At 53.4% G+C, this 16032-nt stretch overlaps 7 non-coding genes across 7 annotated transcripts; all 7 read right to left on the bottom strand.

The window, feature by feature from the left end:
• Positions 1-1292: 1292 nt before the first annotated feature.
• On the bottom strand, positions 1293-1364 carry TRNAP-UGG (transfer RNA proline (anticodon UGG)). The gene has a single exon. It is a non-coding gene; the product is annotated as a tRNA-Pro (tRNA).
• A 700-nt stretch (positions 1365-2064) lies between these two features.
• TRNAK-CUU (transfer RNA lysine (anticodon CUU)) lies at positions 2065-2137 on the bottom strand. Its single transcript has one exon. It is a non-coding gene; the product is annotated as a tRNA-Lys (tRNA).
• Positions 2138-5392: 3255 nt separating this feature from the next.
• TRNAK-CUU (transfer RNA lysine (anticodon CUU)) lies at positions 5393-5465 on the bottom strand. The gene has a single exon. It is a non-coding gene; the product is annotated as a tRNA-Lys (tRNA).
• Positions 5466-10312: 4847 nt separating this feature from the next.
• Positions 10313-10384, bottom strand: TRNAP-CGG (transfer RNA proline (anticodon CGG)). The gene has a single exon. It is a non-coding gene; the product is annotated as a tRNA-Pro (tRNA).
• A 1091-nt stretch (positions 10385-11475) lies between these two features.
• TRNAK-CUU (transfer RNA lysine (anticodon CUU)) lies at positions 11476-11548 on the bottom strand. The gene has a single exon. It is a non-coding gene; the product is annotated as a tRNA-Lys (tRNA).
• Positions 11549-15235: 3687 nt separating this feature from the next.
• On the bottom strand, positions 15236-15308 carry TRNAK-CUU (transfer RNA lysine (anticodon CUU)). The gene has a single exon. It is a non-coding gene; the product is annotated as a tRNA-Lys (tRNA).
• Positions 15309-15515: 207 nt separating this feature from the next.
• On the bottom strand, positions 15516-15588 carry TRNAK-CUU (transfer RNA lysine (anticodon CUU)). Its single transcript has one exon. It is a non-coding gene; the product is annotated as a tRNA-Lys (tRNA).
• Positions 15589-16032: the final 444 nt, after the last annotated feature.

The following is a 16032-nucleotide window of genomic DNA, read 5'->3' as shown; positions in this document are numbered from 1 at the left end:
GGGACCCGCGAGAGTAGTGAAGTGGTGCGGCGGGGAGGCTCCAATTTCAGACCCACCCAGAAGTGTTGAATTCCAGGACCAATGGGCGCGGAGAAAACCCAGTGCTCCCTGTGTGGACAAAGAAGACAGCAGCCCCTGCGCCTCCTCCAAGGAGGTGGCCCCCGCCGCCTCTCCTCCGTGCTCGGACGACAAAGAGCCCGCAGCCAGGGAGGGCGGCCGGCCTTAAGTTCCCGCGCCGCTCTTGGGTCACTTCGCAGGCCTCCTCGTAGCCGCGAGCGCACTGGGGACCCACGGGGCAAAAGCCGGGGAGGAACTAGCAGAGCAGGCGGACCGCTCGAGAGCGGGCGAGGGCGCCGAGGGTCCTGGAGCCACGATCTCTGGGACGCTTGCCTGGGAAAACGTCGAACTCCCAAGTCGTGGCACCCAGTGATGGGTCACCAAACTTGCGGAGTGCATGGAGGAAAGAGCCCAACCGCCTTGCCTCCCCCGCACTGCTGCCGCTTCTCCCGGCTCCGCTCCCCTCTCCCGCCGCAGCGAGATCAAAACCAAGAAAGCAAGCTTCGCACGTGGAGCCTCCAACCTGACTTTGAGAGTCGCTTTGTTCTACGGCGGAATCAGCCAGCCAGCTATGGTCCTGGCCTCAGATGCCCTAGGATGGCCTGGCGTCGGGGCGGAGGGTGGCCCCTGGAGGGAGACAGGTTAGCCCCACCAACCACGGCCGCGCACCAGGGCGGGTCAAGATGCCCCTTCCAGCTCAGCAGGGGGAGGAGGCTGATCCTCCTGCCCGCAGGTTGGGGAGTATGAGGACGCCGCCCTTAGAACAGCGAGAGCCTCCTTCAGGAGTCGGGGGGTCGGGTTCTGGGGCAGTCTCTGCAGTCGGTATGTCGTTCCCCGACTCGTCCAACCACTCCCCCAACCCCCTCCGGATCCATGGCGCGATTTCTTCGCTCTCATCTGGGAAGGCCTCGAGGCCGAGCCCCGGACCCAAGTTCTGCCCAGGGCAGCCCGGGAGTGTCTCTCCCTCCCTCTCCTCACTACTAAAACGCAGCTTTAAGTAAGAGTAGGGCTCACCTGGAACTTGGGCAGTAGTCATCCCGAACCATAAGAGGACTGTATCCCTAGGACAACCAATGCACTTTCCTTTGCTCTGTTTTCCGGAACCGTCACCTTCGACTGAGGTTACCACAGGATTCCACTCTCAGAGGAAGCTGTCTGCGTCTCCCCTTCTCCCCGGAAGACCACCACCTGGTCGGTCTTCTGTCCTCCTCTGAGGACGCTGGAGCAAAAAGAACGGGCTCGTCCGGGATTTGAACCCGGGACCTCTCGCACCCAAAGCGAGAATCATACCCCTAGACCAACGAGCCACCACGCCACACTTATTTCCCCTCCCAATTCTTCTTCCAGAGGCTCATGTGAAGCTCGCCCCGATAGCTCAGTTGTTAGTGCGCGCACCTGCGAATCCGGCTCTGTGGGTTCGCGGGTTCGCAGCCACTATCAGATTTCAGACAGAGGGTTCGATTATCCGAGCTGCTGCAGCCTCTGTGAGGCAGCCTGTTCCAGGGTGAACAGCTCGCCCGCAAGCGGCCCCACACAGGGACCAATTCCTGGGCCTCCTAAAGGAGGCAAGACTGACACTGGAACTACTGAACATTCCTTTACTTGAGGACACCTGGGTCCTCTACGTGATGGACACCTGGATCAAATTCTGCCCCAACGTGTCTCTGAGCCAGACGCCAGAGGCGGTTCCGTGGGATGGCTCAATCGATTAGGTGCAAGAGGGTCCAATTCCCGGAGGGGCCCAGGTTTTCACACTTATCTTGTATCTGTCGGCCTTAAAGGGCGTTGATTCTTGCCTTGTCCTGGGAGTCTAGAAGCCCTCATGAGAGGCCCACCCGCTACAAGGAGCAGACAATTCCGAGAGCAGGGCACAGCATGGCTTCTCCTGGTGAGCAGCAACTTGTTTCAGCTCACTGTGCCTCCTACAGGGCACTTTTTAGTCGGCAGTGGACAGCTGGGGGCAGAAAACCAACCCATGTGGGAATCTACAATAAGCAGCAAAACTCCCGCCCAACGTGGGGCTCGAACCCACGACCCTGAGATTAAGAGTCTCATGCTCTACCGACTGAGCTAGCCGGGCAGCTGTGATTGACATCCTGCGGCCAAGTTTCTGGACTTGACTGGCTGTGGATCACCCCCAAATGACTGGATGGGGTAGGTCCTGAGGTCAGCGTGGACGTGCAGTTCCCTGGGGGCACCCTGTGTGCCTCGACTGCCTAGAATTTGCAGCGTCCCCAGGCCAGGGAGCAGCTGTGCCAGGTGGGGGCTGAGACGCCACACTGACCAATGGACGAACAAATGGCCACTAGCTTGGGGGGACACCGGAAGCCCTGCAAAGTGGACAGAACTCAGAGCCGACCCGCCGGAGCTGATCTCGCCGCCAGAAATGACGAGCGGCCCACATAGGTGCTATTGCCGAATATCCAAAGTTGCGTTTCCGCGCAGGGCGTCGCCAGGGTCTGTTCCAGATCATGGACGTTTCAGCTGCATACATTGCCCTCAACCCCAACCCCAAAAGGCAGATGCAGTCTGAGCTCCTGGATGGTGCTGGGCACGGAGTTGAATCCGGTCTTTCTTTGAGCCTTGTCACCGCTTGAGGCCCACCTGTTGATGCCCAGGTCCCTGCACCACCCTGAGGCCAGGGGAGGTGGATGAGTCAGCTTGAGGTGGTGCCCTGGATGTGAGAACCCAGCCCTTTCCTTAGGGTGGTGGAAAGCAGGCCTGACCCATGGATACCTCCTGCTCTTGAAATATTTTGCTGAACCCCTGACTGTGAGTCTAGCCAGATCACCTGATGGGAGCAGGCCCTCAGGATCCAGAGCTTCCGGCTGCCAATCTGGGACAAGACTGTTCAGGTTCTTGCCCAAAGGGGTGGGGAGGAGTGTAAGCTTGGGAGGCAAGAGGGGCCCCAGGAACTGGGAGGGGCCACAGGGAGAAAACCTGGGCTCCCACCAGCCTAGAATTGTCCTGCTCAGGGAGGTGGCTGGGGTGGCCTGGGGTGGGCAGACAGGCTGGAAACTCAGACAGAAGTCTTGAGGCACTGTTCTAAATGCTTTACCAAAAAAATTAAGTAACTTAATATCCCAAACAAATCTTTGAGGCATGAGCTGCTATTATCTCCACTTTACAGATGGGTAAATGGAGGTCCTTGAGAGTCCAGGCTTTGTGGGTCCAGATCTGTGAAGTCCAGATGGGGGATAGAGGATCCTGGTCCTGCAACCCTCCCTCAACCCTAAAAGAACTGCCCAGGATTTGTGTCCTGGATCTTCCACACCTAGGGGAGGCCCAAAACCCCAAACCACAAGCCACTTCGTCATTGAGATTTCTCAGCTCAGGATCTCTCCAGGAAGCACAGGGTTCTCCTGAAACTGAGGTTCAGGGATAGAGTCTGTGCACAGAAGTATGGATTCATGGTTCAGGGACATGGGTCAGTCTACAGTGTCCCAAAGTGGACGGGGGGGGGGGGCGGGGGGGGCGGGGCAGGGCTCTGGTTCCAGGAATCCCTCTCTTTACTCTCTCCTGTCTCAACCCCTTTGCTCTCCATCATAACATAAAGGCACCTAGAATCAGGGTCCGCCATTCTATCCACACCACAAAAGTATCCTGAGTGCAAGGGGAGGGCTTGTCCACTATTTGAATCCAGGGCTTCTCAATCCTAAAGCTAGAGATATACCCTTAGAAATCCACCAAGGTCATTTCCTTCCCCTGCCTCTCTTCCTTCCATGGAAGTGGTGTTGCTCCCTGTTGGGTGGGGACTGTGTCGTCCATTCTTCTGACAACCATTGGCTGAGCCAGGCCTTGAGCTGAGGCTGGGGATACACTGAGTACCAACCTGCCCACAGAACCACAGTGACAGTAGGACTACAAATAGCGACAGGGTCTCCTGGGTGCTGGAAGGGGTCCCTGGAGAGAAGCATCACAGGGCTGGGGCAGGGAAGGTGGGTGCAGAGGGTGTGGGGCTGCCTACATTTGGGAGGGGAGGGTAGAAGACCCCAGAAATTGGCCCCTAAAAAAAGAGAGAAATTGGCCCTGACATTGGGATCAGGTTTAATTTTAAACATGTCTATTCCTTATTCCCTAAACTATCCTGTCTGTCACCTGGGCTCCCAGCCTCTCTGTCCACCCCTGCAGGGGCCAGGGTGTTGTAAAGGGCTCCCCAGGGGGGCCCAGCTCTCTCCTGCAGGTCTGAACAGAATATGTCTGGAAAAGCCCAGGAGGTCACATCTTGGGGTGTCGTATGAGTTATTTTATTTTGTGGATTCCAGGCTGGTCTGGGCTCCACAATGAGATAGTAAGATTTACTCACGCTGGGAGCCCTAGTGTCTGGATGGAGACCTCAGTCAAACCCAAAGGTCCAGAGCCATAAAAGGCAGGTCCAAGGTGTGGTACAGGCCACATCCCTGAGATAAGAGCCTCAGTTCAGCAATCCCCCTGCATCTACAGCAGCAGCAGCCTTAGCGGGGGAAGGAGCTGTTTTAAGAGGAAGGCAGAGCCTGGGGCCCTGGAGGCAGGTAGACCAGGGAGGGTCCTCAGCTCCCTCCACCTAATTCTCACACTTTGGGGCCCTCCAGAGACCAAGTGTGGGTTCCTACCATGCTTCAGGCTCCAGCAGATAAAGGCTCAGAGCCCAGGGTGGTCGGGAGGAGCAGATTGGTAGAGTTCCTTGCACAGGGGCTCTGGGGTCAGGAGCTGCCCTAAGGCCCTTTGCTTGCAAAGGCAGAGGCAGAGGCAGCAGTAGAGAAGACTGAGGGAGGTATGAAATCCAAGCCTGTTCCTCTGCTGGGAGAAGGGGTGTGATCACAGATCCTCAGTCAAAGGGCAACAGGGTGTTAGGGCCCTGGGTCCTGGGTGGGTGTCCTCTTCCTGCCTGGCCTCCTGCCCACTCCACTCCTCCTCTGGAGACAGATCCTCTCTCTCGCCCCATCCCCAGGTTTGGATGCTTTCCACCCAGCATCCCTACTTGGGCTTTTCTGCTGTAGGACAACCTACCACCCACCCGTAGAGAGGAGTAGAATGTGGGTCTCATTTAATGTGAGAACATAGGGGGCCATATCGACCCAGCCAAGGGTATGAGTGAAGCAGGGAAACCCAGACAGTAGGGGAGTAGGACCTAGACCAGACCCATAAGGAGGGGTCTGCCTTTCTATGTTTAAGCCCCACCCCACCCCCAATGTCTGCCCCGAGGGAAAAATTACACCCCAAAAAGTGGTCTCCTCTTCCTCCTCATAGGATGAGCCTGGGAGTTTGTGTTTACTTTCTCGGGAAGATATCCCCAGACAAGATCCTGAGGTTAAAAGCCTGGGCAGGTGACAAGGGCCCCCCCAAGTAGGAGACACGCCCAACGTGGGGCTCGAACCCACGACCCTGAGATTAAGAGTCTCATGCTCTACCGACTGAGCTAGCCGGGCGGCTTAAGTGCGAGCGGGGCCCAGGTGACTGGCGGCTCCTACCTGGCCTTTTCTTTCCACCCTCTAAGTCCTGCCGGCAGATACAGGCGCCGAATCTAGGAGCTGTCTCCCACTTGCGGCCCAAGTTCTAGCTCCGCAGAGAAATGTCGGGGCCCTGATCCCTAGACAGTGGCCCACTCACCAGAGTCTCCACCGCAGACAACCGGGTCCCCTTTGCCGCGCGCTCCGGTGGGGCGTTTTGGGGTCTGGGGTCGCTGAGACCGCAGCCTGGATGCCCGGAATCCGAGCAGATGCGACCTCCTCTCTCTTCCTGAGCAAGATACCGGGCCGGGTCCTGGGTCCGAGCCCCGAGGGTGTCGTAATGGGACAAGATGCCGCGCGGGCCCGAGAACGAGTGCGGAGGTTCCGAGCGCTCCACCTCAGACCCCCGCCTTGGTCCTTGTCCGCAGCTCCCAGGGTCCTTCCCATTAAGGTCGCGCTGTCCCCCCCGCGCCTCCAGGGAGATGCACGGAGGGTGAGGGACACTTACTCCAGCAGGAAAAATCCTCAGCGACCGCCTCCCTTGTGTTGGGCACTAAAATGGGGAGACATAGTGGAACTCCTCCTCCTGGAGGGGGCTTCGGAGCCTTCCCGGCTTGCCCCACCTGAATCAGACAGGGTTTGAAAACTCGGGGATGCCCCAAACGCGAAGGGCCCGTCACCCCCAAGGCTAGCATCCTATCCTTAAACCAAAAAGCCAGAACGAAAATGAGGGATCCCGGTCCTCGGTGACCCTGACTCCCCCATCTGGGGCAGAGGCGGGATTCTCCACCCTGGGGGAAGGGGCCTGGGGGAAGTTTCGTTCCCAATACCCCGAAGGGGAGGATGAAACTAGGCTCGGTGTTCTGGGGTCCGGGGTCCAGTCCAGGAGAGGCACACGCAGGGTGGTTTCCACCAACCGCCCAGCTCCCTCCTCCGTCCCCACCGGGCGCTGCGAGAACTTGAGCGTCCGCGGAGCTGGGGCGGTCCCGAGATCCAACGGGACCCGGCACGTGGATGCTTGTACTCCACGTCCACCGTGGGCTCTAAACAAAGGAACCAGCACAGCAAAACGCTGGAACAGAAGTCGCGCGCCGGAAGCGTAGAAGGGGGAGGATCCCAGATGCGAAGCCAGCGCCTAGATAGTGCACCCCGGTGGCCTAATGGAGAAGGCACTGGTCTCCTTAAGCCAGGGATTGTAGGATCGAGTCCCACCCAAGGTAATCGGTCACGTTTTTGGAATCGCTATGCTGGGGTGGGTTCTGTGGCAGAAACTGTTGTCAGCCACGTCTGAGAGCTGCACCTTCTAGGACCCCCGAGTTTGGGGAACCGGTGTTTCTTTACACCCGTGAAGGTGAGGAAAGGAGGTAGCTGGGGCCACCTGGGGCTGAACCCACGGAGGCTAGCTGGGGGGGGGGGGTGGGGGGGTGAGGGGCATCTCACAGAGGTGCAACATCTTTAAAGTTCTGGTATGTATTTTTAAACTGTCTATCTAGAATGTTTACATTTAAAAATCAATGTACATTTCATAGACTAAAAAAAGACCGTATGATCATCTCGGTACATGCAGTAAAGGCATTTGATAAGCCCAACCTCCATTCCTGATAAAAACTCTCAGCAAACTGGCCTTGAGGAGTAGGAGAGAGACAAATGGCAAAGAGCCATGTGAAAACTTTTGAGGATAATGAATATGTTTGTTATCTTCACTCTGGTGATGGTTTGGGTGTATACAAATATCAAAATGTATTAAACTGTGCACTTTAAATGTGTACAATCTATTCTATATCAAAGCTTTTAAAAATTGAAGTATAATTGACATACGATATTGTGTTTGTCACAGGTGTACAATATAGCGATTCTCAATCTTAAAGGTTATACTCCATTCATAGTTGTAAAAACTGGCTATATTCCCCAGTGTTATTTTCTTTCTTCCTTTTTTATAAATTTTTTTAAATTTAATTTATTGGCTGTGTTGTGTCTTCTTTGCTGTGCATGGGCTTTCTCTAGTTGCGGAGAGTAGGGGCTGCTCTTTGTTGTGGTGTGCGGGCTTCTCACTGAGGTGGCTTCTCTTGTTGAGGAGCTCAGGCTCTAGGCTCATGGGCTTCAGTAGTTGTGGCACATGAGCTCAGTAGTTGTGGCGCACAGGCTTAGTGGCTCTGCGGCATGTGGGATCTTCCCGGAGCAGGGATTGAACCGTGTCTCTTAACCACTGCGCCACCAGGGAAGTCCCCTCAGTGTTATTTTCTACTTAATAGTTTCTACCTTCTAACCTCCTACCCTTGTTGCCCCTCCCCCCTTTCCTCTCCCCACTGGTAACAACTAGTTTGTTCTCTATATCTGTGAATCTGAATAAAACTTTTTTTTAGTGACCACAAAATTATTTGACACTCTTTCCACTGAGAAGTGGGGTCTGTGTCTCTGCTCCTTGAGCCTCAGTGGGCTGTGACTGCTTCATACAATAATGTATGGCAGAAGTGACACTGTAGAACCTCCAAGGCTGGATCATAAATGGGGATGCAGCTTCCATCTTGCTCAGTAGAACACATGCTGTGGGGGTTCCAAGTTGCCAGGTAAGAAATTCAATTAGGCTGCATCTTCTATGCTGTGAGGAAGCCCAAGCCACATGGAGAGATCATGTGCAGATGCTCCATTCCACAGTGCCAGCTGAGCTCAGCCTTTGATTCACCTCAGTTCACATGACAGATGTATTGTTAAAGGATCCTCCATGTGCTTCTAGACTTCAAGTCTTCCCAACCAGGTCCCAGATTTAACAGACACAAGTTATACCTGCTCTTTCCTGTTGAATTCCTGACCAGTAGAATCAATGAGCATAGTAAAGTACTGCTTTATGCCACTACATTTGAGAATGTTACATAGCAGTAATAAATGACAAATAGTTACTATTAAACTAAAAGATGGGAAACATATTTAATGGAAGAATTTTGAAAGCTTCTCCCCATGAATTCTGGAACAAAACAAGAATGCCTTCTATCACATTTCTATTTAACATCTTATTAGAGGTCTTAATACAATAAGGCAAGAAAGATAATTAAAGGGTATAAATAAGGATGGGAAATAATTAAATAATACTGCCGTGATTCACAAAGGTCATGTAGGAATACGTAGAAAATTCTACAGATTATAGGCAATGGGACTTCCCCGGTGGTCCAGTGGTTAAGACTCCCTAGCTACCAACCTGCGGGGTGGGTGGGGGGATGGGCTGGGGTGGAGGTTCGATCCCTGTTTAGGGAGGGTTTGATTCCTGTTTAAGGTACTGAATCCCACATGTCGTAACTAAAAGATGCTGCAAGCAGCAATGAAGATCTGGCACACAGCAACTAAGACCTGGCGCAGGCAAATAAATAAATACTTAAAAAAAATAAAATAATAAATGTTTCACAACGTCACTGAATATAAGATTAATATACAAAAATGTGTTTATGTATCTGCAAAACATAGAAAATTATATTCAAAGTGATATGTTACAATAGCATCCACAAAATCAAATACCTAGCAAAAATTCTAATGAAAGATGTGCAAAGCCTATCTCAGAAAAATACAAAACACTATTATGATAAATTAAAGAAGACCTTGACAAATGAAGAGATACATCATGTTCATGAGTTGAAAGACTCATTGTGGTAATGATATCAAATCACCCCCAACTAATCTACAGAATCAATGCTAGACCAATCAAAATCCCAGTAGTTCTTTTTGTATAAATTGACAAGTTGATTCCAACACTTAAATGAAAGTGCAAATGACCAATAATAACAAAAACAAATTAGAAAAACAAATTTGGGAGATTTACACTCCTAAATACCAAAACTTATAAAGCTAAATTGTTATGGTCAGGAGGGTAAACAAGACCATGGAACAAAGCAGAGCAGTATTAGAACCACATTTGTAAAAGTTAGCACTACAAAGCAGTGGGGGAAAGGGCAGCCTTTTAAATAAATTGTTCTGAATCAGAACTGTCCGCCTTTAACAGGTGGTGAAATTAAGGCCTACAGGGCTAAATGTCTTGAGCTGAGAGCCTGGGTTGGGAGGAATGCAGACCGCCCCCCCACCCCCCTTGCAGGCCCTAAATCAGAAAGGAAAGTGTTAACACCTACTGGCTCTGTCAGCATTTGGACCCAGGACCTCTGTCCCCCACCACTAAAGTCATGCCTCTGGCCCAGCGCAGTCTATTGCTGAAGGCCACAAAAACGAGCCACATCTGCCATTTAAACTTACCTAGCAGCAGATTTTTTTTTATGTTTTAAAATTAAATTAAAATTTTTTGACCGCGCCGCGTGGCTTGTAAGGATCTTAGTTCCCAGATCAGGGATCAACCTGGGGCTCCAGCAGTGCCAGCGCAGAGTCCTAACCACTGTACTGACCGCCAGGGAATTCCCACAGATTTAAAAAATGTAAGTAAACAGTTAAAATTAAGTGTAATGTATTTTAACAATATATCCAAAGTATCATTTCAACAAGTCATCAGACTTCTTACTTTTTGGGGGGCCAAGTTTTCAAAAGCCAATGTGTATTTTTGCACTTAAAGCAGTACATCTCAATCGGACCAGCCGGAAGAAACCGGTGTCCAGCCAGGGAAGAGCTGCCTGGGTATAAGAACGGAGCGGAGCGGCGTGTACCGGTGGGGAAGGGGCGCGTTCAAGGGCTGCCTGCGATGTGGTGCCCCAAGTTGGGGAGGAAATGAGGGGCCCGGGGCGGGATCAGCAGGGGTGGGCCGGGAGTGGAGCGCAATACAAACAGCTGGATGAGTTTCTAGGCTCGGTCTCCGATCCCCGGGCTGTAAAACAGTGAAGCACCAGGATACAGAAGTTGGGCTCGTCCGGGATTTGAACCCGGGACCTCTCGCACCCGAAGCGAGAATCATACCCCTAGACCAACGAGCCTCCTCTCCATGTTTGTCCCCAATACTTCCTTCACAAGTATTCCCAACGATCCGCCGCTTCGGCTGATTTAGAAGTGGACTGGGAGGGGCACTGGAGTCACACAGCCGGGAGACCGAGGGAACTCAGGCCCGCAGGGGCAGAAAGAGGGGCCGCTCAGCCCGGACTAGGGGGTGGGATTGATTCCTGGACCACGGGGGATTAATTCTTGCCCAGGGGAGTGAAGAGCAGAAATGTGGGGGCGGGGTGGGGCGGGGACGAGAGGCTTGGGTGAGCCGAAGGGCACCTTACAGGAAGATTACCTGTTCTCCAAGGGAACACGAGCCTCAGGCTGACAGCCGTGGGGCTGTGGATTGAGGCTGTGGAGCAGGAAGGGGGCAGAGGACTGGCATCAGGTAGGCCCTAAGGTGTGGCCTCCGCCCTAGATTCTCTAGAGGAGGAGGAACAGGGGGAAACGAGGTGACGGTTCGCTTTATGCCCCCGGCTCCAGGGCTGCCAGCCTGGGCGCGGGAGAAGGGAACGCGAATAGAGGACTCTGGTTCTCCCTGTTGATCCGCAAAACGCCGCAAGGTGGGCGAAGACCTCCTTGGGAGACTCCTACGGTTCTGGGGAAATCATTTCCGCGGGAAAAGTAAGGCAGGGTGAGGTAAACAGTGGCTGGCTCGTTTGAATAATTCAGTGGGATGTAGGGGCTGTCCCTAGGGGGTCTGGTATCCCGCCCTGGGTGATTCGGGACAGGGGAAATATTGACCTGGTGTGTGAAATTTAGATAAGGAGATGGGTCAGGGTGTGGACTGGAAACTGGCTGGTTTGCAAGCTGTTTACTTTCTCTAGGAACTAGCTGGCCCTGGGGTTGGCAGTCTCTCCCCAGCCAGCAGGTCCCCTCCGAGAGGTCAAATCATCATAAAATAAAGGCCAGTAGCCTGTCTCCTTGCTTTCGGAGCCCCATGGTGGTCTGTAACCCTGGTTCAGACAACGGTGGGTGAGGTCTGGGAGTTTTTCCAAAGGTCGTGTTATTGATCTGGCTAGGATTCGATGAATGCTTGCTTTACACGACAGAATCTGAACTCCGTCACCGCAGCTTGGCAAAACTGCGCCCAACGTGGGGCTCGAACCCACGACCCTGAGATTAAGAGTCTCATGCTCTACCGACTGAGCTAGCCGGGCGACTTTTTCACACTTTCTCCTTTGAAGCAACGACCCCTGTGGTCTGCACTGTCCACAGCGCGCCTCTCCGCAGTTTCCTCTGCGGATCTTCCCTAGAGCCTCAGGTTTAAAAGCTGCGAGGGGGCGGGACCGGGACCGGGACCGCCCTGACCAAAATGCGGAGACTTGCGCGGGGTGGCGGGGCTTACCGGGGAGGCTGACCCAGACGGACAGACAGATGGAGGCCCAGGGCCGCTGCTGCGCTGAGAGGTCAGTGCCTGGGCCCCTGAAGCCCCACGCACGGGTCTCGGGATCCCGCATGCAGGAGGCTGAGGCGCCAAATCGCTTTCTTGCCTCCCCGCTCTGGAATCGGAACTGAAGTTTCCCCCAAGCGTCGCTCCCTCCCGTGGAACGGGAAGATCGGGACCCTCTTGCAGATGGGAGGGCAGGGTCATGGGGGTCAAGATCACTAGAGATAGGTGGCACAGGGCGTCCTTTTCTACAGTGGTCCTAGGAGGTTGAGTCCCTAGGGCCTGCGAGAGCTCCTGGGTCCAAATCCTGGTCCCCTTGACCCCCACCCTGCATACTCACTACCCACCCTACCCCACCCCACACCCTGCTTTAGGGCAGCCAAGGGGGGTGAACGGGGACGACACAGGGGTCCCACTGCAAGTCTGGAGAGGGAACCTAGTACCCGGGGGGTGTGTCGAGCCAGGACCACCTTCCTCCTTTCCAGTTGATTTCTGGAACAAAGAAGGGAACTGTAAGGGACCTAGAGCCAGACGGGGGCTTTGGGAGCTGAGCCCAGGAGCCCGTGAGATTAAGAGTCTCATGCTCTACCGACTGAGCTAGCCGGGCGACTTCTTCACACTCTAGTCCCGCTTCCAATAGGGCGAAACTTGGCCTTGACCCAAGGTCAGTGGCCATGGCTGGCCAGCTGGTCTTGAGTTTCGGTCCCACAGGGAAATAACACATGGTCCCTGTGACAGCCTGCGCCAGAGGGAGGTCCCAGAGACAGAGGCGCGGTGGAAAAGCGATCCCCGGACTCTGGGACCCACGGTGTGGAGCCTCATTCCTCTCTGGAGGGTGAGTGAAATCCTCTGGCCACGAGCCTCCCATCCATGGGGACAGGCATCTGGGACACTACCCAAACTGAGCAGGGTGAAGTGGGGGTGAAGTGGACAAAACCAAGGGTAAGCAAGGTGCTCCAGGGGCTCATTGGTCTAGGGGTATGATTCTCTCTTTGGGTGCGAGAGGTCCCGGACGAACCCTTGTGGTCCACATCCTTTTCTTCTCAGGACAATAAGGGAATGGTCTTAGACACAGCCATGGCATTCCAGACCTCAGAGATGAGGGCACACCCCATATTGTGCATAAGGCAAGTGAGGGAGAGCAGTTACCAAGGACCACCAGCCACATGGACTATTCTGGCTTAACGATATCTTTCTTGGTTTAGATGTGAGAGGTCCCAAATTCAATCCCAGGAATCCTCCTCTTCAGAACTAAGCAGGTGGGGCCTGGTTGTGATGTCTATGTGGACCCTTCAAGAGGGAGGGACACCCCTAGCAGGCCTGTGCTGACCCCTCGTGTTGGAGACGGCTAGGAGCTTAGCTGGCTGGCTCAGGGTGCCACTCAGACACAGACAGGGCCCTCCAGGGGGGACTGGGCTCAAAGTGCAACTGCCTCCAGAAAAATCACCCCCAAACGCCAACTCCAGGAGCCACCAGCATGAGCTCCTTCTGATGGCAGCTACTTCTGTTCCTAAACCATGTGACTCCTGCACTTGGGGCAATGTTTTTGGCCTAGTTTTGTGGTCCCCAAACTGTTTGTGGAGGCACTTTAAAGGTATTTAAAATTTTCCAGGGATATTTTAAAGTTTTGAGGAAACAGCAATACTCAACATCCATCAGACACCATACTCTATACCACTGACTCAGGGCAATTCAGTTTCAACTTTTATGATGCTGTATTTTTTTTGTTGGGAAGTTGGATTTGGACTGTATTCAATCTGATTCCAAGGTTGAAGAAGCTGTACAGGGCCCATCTCCTGTACAGTGCACATACTCCATTAGAAAATAATGATGATTGTTTAAAAGGAATATGAAAATATTTTTCTCAATAAAGTACTGTGCTAGGTTGAATAGTGTCCTTCTACTACCCATGGCCACTCAGAACCTCAGAGGCTAGGGTCCTGGCACAGGTAAATAGTTAAGATGAGGTCATATTGCAGTACGGTGAGCCCTAACCCAATGACTGGTGTCTTTAAAAAAGATGACACAGAGGCTCTAAGAGAAAAGGAGGCCATGTAACAATAGAGGCAGAGACTGGAGAGATGAGTTGCAAGTCAAATATTGCCCGGAGCCACCAGAAGCTGGAAGAGGCAGGAAGTGTTCTTCCATAGACCCTTTAAAGAGTGTAGAAAAGGTGGCCCAGGGAATTCCCTGGCGGTCCAGTGGATAGGGATCTGCGCTTTTACTGCCTAGGACCTGGTTTCCATCTCTGGTTGGGGAACTAAGATCCAACAAGCCACACAGTGCAGCCAAGTAAGTAAATAAATAAATAAATAAATAAATAAATAAGAAAAGGTGGTAGCCTGGCATCTTGACTTTGAAACTCTGACCTCTAGAACGTGAGAGAATAAATTTCTATTGTTGTAAGTTACCCAGATTGTGGGCATTTGTTACAACAGCCACAGAAGAGTAATACAGGGACTGAGTTGGTAAGACTTTTTTTTTCCTCCAAAAAGCTATTAAGGTATACGGGCCTAACTACCCTGTACACTGAACTGTTATTTCTTTTGCCCTAAGAACACCAGGAAAAATGATTGAGACTAAGGGTGCCCTGAAGGGAGGGCAACTTCTGGCCTGAGGATCAGCCACAGTCCTGGGACCTGGAGTTCCAAGGGTCCAGAGGAGGGGCAGGGACAGCCACTCTGGTGTCACTCCAAGAGAAGCTGGGGTTCCCACCAAAAAAGAAAGAAAACCTGGTCCTGTCAAACACCCAGCCTAGCCTTCTAGCAGCCCGAATCCTTGAAAGAAAACAGAAGAAAATCCGCTGATGGAAACTATAAACCCTCCTCCTCCCTCTCCCCCAAATTGGGAAGCAAAACGCCCCGTGTCCATTTCCCTTTCACTGGGGAGAGTGGAGCAAGGTTGAAAGGCCCCCCAAATAAGAAACCACTGACTTGGGGGGGTGGGGGAGGGAAATTCTGAGTAGCCCCTCCTCAGGCACCAGGGGAGCCCTGCTTCGGAGGAGCCTCCTGCTGCATCGTGGGAACCGTCCACGCTCTGGGCCTGGAGAGTCGCCTCCCATCACCATCATCCCCACCGCGGACACACACAGTGCGGGCGGCTGCGCCTGGAGTTCCCGAAGCCCTGGGTTCCATCCTGCTCCGCTGTCAAATGCAATGGCCCGGTCGCACTCGGTTTACTGAGTCTAAGATGCAGGGGCTGGGAGTCTCCTCTGGACAGGTATTCAAAAGCCGGCGGGCGGACGCAAACATCTGAATTGCTTCACTCTGGGTGAAGACCCAAGTCTGCACCCAGAGATATTTGCGGCTTCAGGGAACCGTCAGCGATGCAGACGTCTCGCTGGCAGGTAGATCGCCTGGCTGCCTGTTTTGCTAAAAACCTCTCCAAACGGTTAATTCTTAATAATTTCCTCCTGCTGGTGCACGGTTGGATAGCCTTTATAGCTTTCAAAAGCACACGCCCAACGTGGGGCTCGAACCCACGACCCTGAGATTAAGAGTCTCATGCTCTACCGACTGAGCTAGCCGGGCGAAGACACGGGTCACCTTTGACGCCCTGCAGCACAGAGTCCCAAAGGCGAGTGTTGCCCAAAAAAAAGCCCCCCCAAACCGATGTCTCGCTGGCAGGTAGATCGCCTGACTACCTATTTTGCTAAAAACCTCTCCAAACGGTTAATTTTTAATAATTTCCTCCTGCTGGTGCGCGGTTGGATAGCCTTTATAGCTTTCAAAAGCACACGCCCAACGTGGGGCTCGAACCCACGACCCTGAGATTAAGAGTCTCATGCTCTACCGACTGAGCTAGCCGGGCGAAGACATGGGCCATCTTTGACGCCCTGCAGCACAGAGTTCCAAAGGCGAGTGTTGCCCCCCCCAAAATCCCCCAAAAGCAACCAACCAACCAAACCAAACCAAACCACAACCCTCCCCCCAAAAAAACCCCCAAACCAAAAAAAAAAAAAAAAAAGGCAAAGGTGCAGCAGCCCCAGAAGCCCGCCTTCTGAGCATTCAAGCCGCCAGATACAGTTCCTCCAGGGGACGCTGGACATTCTAGCCCGGAATGGCCCCCCCGCCTCTCCCCCTCCTCCCCCTCCCCCCCCCCCCACCCCCCCATTCTCAGGCAGCTGTCAGCAGATAGGGAATCTTTCACCTGGTGCTAAAGTGGAATTTTTGGCGTGGGGCCATTAGCCACAGCCCTGGGTGGGGGTCTCTCAGGGTGGTCCTTGGGGGTTGGAGGTGTGGGCAAGGAGCAGTC

The sequence above is a fragment of the Hippopotamus amphibius genome, chromosome 9 (genome assembly GCF_030028045.1).
Source record: "Hippopotamus amphibius kiboko isolate mHipAmp2 chromosome 9, mHipAmp2.hap2, whole genome shotgun sequence".
In the NCBI taxonomy this organism is placed as follows: domain Eukaryota; kingdom Metazoa; phylum Chordata; class Mammalia; order Artiodactyla; family Hippopotamidae; genus Hippopotamus; species Hippopotamus amphibius.
Note: the sequence above shows the minus strand (reverse complement) of the source record. Positions and strands in the feature narration are given on the sequence as shown.